The following is a 4,988-nucleotide window of genomic DNA, read 5'->3' as shown; positions in this document are numbered from 1 at the left end:
CACAAATTTACTCTTACCCATTTGGCACTATTGCCTGAAATATTTTAACTTATAAAACAGGCTTTTGGTCTAAGAATCACAAAATCTCCTTTGCAAGTGCCCTATGTGCCTGAGCATTTCACATTGCAAAGTAAGAGTAATTGCCATCAATTTCTTTGCTTTTAGTCTTTTGTGGCAACAGCATAAAAAAATTTAGGTTCTGATTTTAACTTTTAAATTTTTGAAAATACATTTACTGAAATGTTGTCTTGTTCTCATTTTAAACAAAGAAGGGAATGTCTAAGAGTAATGGATTAAAACAGCTTTCATTCTGAGCCTTAATGCAAGGGAAAAATATGTCTATAAAAGAAGAAAATAGGAGAAACTAAATGAAAGCAAAAGGTTTCCAAACATTCCATGTGTGTTATCCACATTAAAATGTAGATGTTGTTGCTATTATGTTTGGAATATCACCAAATTTAGACCATGCTGACACAAAACAGAAAGAGAATTTATTTACAGAGATTAAAGGATTAGCAATTTTTAATACTTTCTTATCCCCTTCTCTTGTATTATTTTTATTCTTCTTTTTAATAAATTTATTTATTGATCTATTATTCTTATTTTAATATTGTAACCTAATGATTCTTCTGGTGGAACTGGCGAGTATTAAATACAACCCATTTATTTCTGCTTAATAACTTGGCAATGCCTTGGTGTAAACAATTTTTATATTTGTTTGTACACTAACTTTAAGAATTCTAAGCTGAAAATAAGGAAATTTTGAAATACCAAATCCCTAAGTATGCTTTGAAACAACCTTATTAATAATTTGATTATGGAAATTAACCACAAGCAATAAGCATTTAAAATATCAGGTAATCATTTATGTGTCTTAAGCTGGGAAATGAATCAGAATTCCCCTTATACAAACTTCTAAAGATGTGCTTTTCTTTAACATGAAATATCTTAAACTTTATTACAAACCGAATATTGAATGCCTTTTAGAAATAAACCCTGGAAAAAAGATGTGCATACCTTTAGAAATAATTAAATTAACCCATATTTTTTCAATATTTTCTAATGAAGTTAAGAACAGTATTTAAAAATATGTAGTAAGTAATACCTAAGATGTACGCATCTGTCAAAATTGCAAAAAGTCATTGACTCTTGCTACTATTTTCAAAATGAGGACTGTCACTTATCTGAAATAAATTATCGTAACTGAAATTGTTTTAGAAATATGGTACTACTAGTTAATACATCTTTAATTAACTAAATATTAGCTACTTAGCTTTTTTATTTCTATCATGTACTAAAATGTTATGATATTTTTGTTGGGTGTAATAAAAGTACATTTGGGAAAATTTTATATTAAGTATCAACACCAAACACTATTCAAGGTGCTGGTGTTGGAAAAAGAAAAAAAAATGTTTGAAGAAGTTTTGTCATCTTGAACTTCAAATCTTAGTGATGTACATAACAATATACACGTGGATAATTATTAAACTAATATGAAATTAGACAATATAATAAATTTCAGGATGGTAAGTAGGTGGATAAGTGAATGGGTTGGATTTAAAATGTTAAAAATTCTGCAGAACAATATGTGACCAAAAAAAAAAAAAAATAGAGAAGGGGCCACCAATCATGCCTAGAGAAGAATTAACACCTTGGAGAGGAGAAGCTTCAGGAGCAGATCAGGAAACAGCACTAAATGGAAGATACTAAGGGTTCCTTAAGATTAGATATGCTGACAATAGTAATCATCTGATCAGATTGATGTCCAAGAACACGGACAAAAGAAAAAAGTACTTAAAATTGTTTTGATTCTTCTATTAACCATTATCTTAAAAGGTGTACATGGTTTCATAAATAAACAGTTTAATAGTGACCTATTTTCCTTATTTGGATTTTTCCCCGCAAAAAATAGGTAGATAAAATAGATTGGAGAATTATTCAGTATGTTTTTTTTTTTTCTTTTTCACAAAGGACGAGGACTTCTTTGCTTAATATGAGGCAACAGGTCTTGTCTTCCTTTCCTGCTTTTGCAGTTGTGCAGAAACTCAGTGAACAGCACCAGACCAAAATTTTTCAAGTTACCAGGGCTGCTGCAAAACTGGTAGCCTAATTACCAAAGCGTGCTTCTTCATTCCTTGCCAGAAGCACAGACTTACTGCAGAGGACACGTTAATTATGGGGGAAAGGAAATAATGGGGGAGAAGCATGTCTCCTACTCAGGATGAGACAGATGACGGGGAGGACAGGGAGGCCTAGCTGAGGGCATTCCAGACAGAGAAGAGCTCTGGTGAGGGGTGGGCTCACAGCAGACCCTAATCTTGAAAGTCATTAGAAGCCATCTGAGAAAGTGGGGCATTTAGCCGGTCAAGTTCATCCACTTGGGGTGGGTGGTGCATTAATATCTCCTGGTCCTCCAAGACATCCTCCCCAGCAGCTACCAGATTAGTGAGAGATTTGCTTCGAACACACTGGAAATCCACATGACGACTCTTTCCTTCTTCCTTTTCCCAGGACATCTGTATAAAGGGGCGCTGCACATAATTATAGATAACATCAGACCGACCACCAGGTCTTCTCTTAAATTTTTCTTTCAGGTAGGGTACCCTGCAATCCCAATGCGAATGTTTTTCAGGCGCCGTTCCTTCAACACTGTCTTAGCAACATCTCGATTCTCAATATATTTGAAGAATCTGTAGAGCTTGGAGCTATAAAGAATTTGGGAATATTCTTCCCCCATGGGTGGGGGGTGGTCCTCATCCCAGTCCACAGAATCTTCATCAGTCAGCACAACAATGTGGCACTCCCGCTCCCCTTTCTTGGCACAGCCCACCATGATGGGCAGAATCAATTCTTCGAGGTAGTGATCAAACTGCTTGTGAGCACCATCATTAGACAGTTCATGCAGCAAAGCACTCAGATCTTGACATCGAATAGTGTTGAAATCAAAGTTAATACAGAGATAATCGCATGTATCTCTAAGGTCTGGAATAGAGATGCCATCAGGACAATTGATGATACCAGTTTTATAATAATCCAGCACTGTGCGAAATACAGTTGCACTGATTCCTTCAGCAATCTCATACTCTCCCTTCTCATTGGGCCCAGTGAAGTTGTACTCTCTTCCTGGTCCAAACATCCTTCCCAACATGGTATCCGGATAAGCAGTGAAAATTTGTGGATTCACAACAAAACGTGTGCCATCTACAAGAAGGGTCACTTTCTCTGGTGCCTGGGAATGAGGGTTACTGCCAAAGCCCATACTGCTGTTTCCAAATCTTTCTGGAGCAATAAAGGATTCATGGTTCCGTTTATTCCCACTTTGGAAGCAAGAGCCTTTAATGTCTTCATTCCTGGGACCTAGGGGATAAGTAAGATTGTGAAGACCAGGTGAAGCCAGGCTATTTGTTTCTTTTTCCTGAGCTGCATCTGAGGAATCATCCACTAGGCAGCTGGCCTCTGGATGCAACTACCTGTCGCCGTCACTACCACGATGAACATTCATTCTCAGACCCTGTATCCTCAACTGTCTGCTTAACCAGAGAGGAATCTCGTCGCTCCCCGCCGCGCTCCCGCGCTCGGGGCCTGAATCCGCCAGGGAGGCGCGCGCAGGCCGCGCCTCCACCAGCTGCCGCCAGGACCGGCAGTCCAGTATGTTGTTTCATTGGATTATTAATATAGTTTTACTTTCTTTTAGAGAAAGTCTAAGGTTTTCGAATTCATTTATTTTGTAATCTGTATAGATAAGAACTAGGTTAGTACTGTGTTCCTTAGAGTGCATTATGTTTTACATAGTGAAAAAAAAAATGCAGCACAAATCATTTTACAGTGGTGCAGAAAATCAACACATGATGGTCAATAGTTGTGACTAACACTTCAGATAGCAATGAGTACCTGAAGCAATATTCATCTAATCCTACCAAATTCTGAGGATTGGATTTATTCCGTTTGTATTCCTGTTACAATTATACCAGACAATTTTTTCAGGGATTAAACCATCTCCAACTTGAATAAATGTTAATGTTGAAAATACCATAATTAAGAGATATAAAAAAATCATAAAGATTCTTTATGAACAAAATTAAATTAAACTGAATCTATTATATAAGAAGACCACATTCATCCCCATGAAAATACTTATAAGTATGTCATAATTGATATGAATACTCACATAGAAGAAAGAGGTGTGAAAGTATTTAGAATCTCCCTTCAATAAAAACTAAAATCAGACTGGGAAAAAAGAAGACAGTAAGACAAAAAATTAAAAGTACACTTAAAAGTCCTATCAGATACAGGGCTCCTGAGACATAATAATCTTCATATAGAGAAAGATTACAGACTTTACTTATAAAGATTAACCATGTGGGGTAATGGTAGCACACAAGTATGCAAAAAATAATCAGTAGTACAATAGTTTTCTACCACCTGAAACTTTCATGTACTTATGTATTTGAATAAAACGACATTTATTATCAAGGACTATGCTAGTTAGAATTTACTAGAACATTTTATAAATGTATAACTCTCTCAGATAAACTAAAAATAATATTTAAATTTAATTACCAAATTTTGATGGATATATTTCATGATTTTTAAAAAAAATTTGTAAAAAAACCTTGATTTCTCTAATTTTACTTTTTCATATAACATTGGATTTGATTTCTAAAGTTGCCAAAACAAAGTACCACAACTGCTGTGGCTTAAACAACAGAAATCTCATAGTCTGGGTGATGGAAATTCACCATCAAAGTTTTGGAAGACTTGATCCCTTCTGAGAACTCAGAGGGACAATTAGTCCATGTCTCTCCCCTAGTTTCTGTTTTTGGGGGTTTTTTTTGGGCATGTTTTGCCCTTTTTCAGCTAGCAGAGCATCCCCCCAACCTCTGCCTTCAAGTTTGCCTTGCATTCTACCTGGACATCTCTACATTTCTCCTTTAATCGATTTTTCACTCAGAGTGGGTTAGATTCCACCCTAATGATTTCATTTTAAT

General features: G+C 35.7%; 1 pseudogene; it reads right to left on the bottom strand.

The window, feature by feature from the left end:
• Window positions 1-1,968: 1,968 nt before the first annotated feature.
• On the bottom strand, window positions 1,969-3,517 carry LOC124101624 (BTB/POZ domain-containing protein KCTD20-like; annotated as a pseudogene).
• Window positions 3,518-4,988: the final 1,471 nt, after the last annotated feature.

Source organism: Marmota monax, unplaced genomic scaffold, assembly GCF_021218885.2.
Source record: "Marmota monax isolate L192 unplaced genomic scaffold, Marmota_monax_Labrador192_F-V1.1 WCK01_AAM20220418_F8-fsc00645, whole genome shotgun sequence".
Classification (NCBI taxonomy): Eukaryota; Metazoa; Chordata; class Mammalia; order Rodentia; family Sciuridae; genus Marmota; species Marmota monax.
The sequence above is the reverse complement of the archived record's forward strand: the minus strand, read 5'-3'. Positions and strand labels throughout refer to the sequence as shown.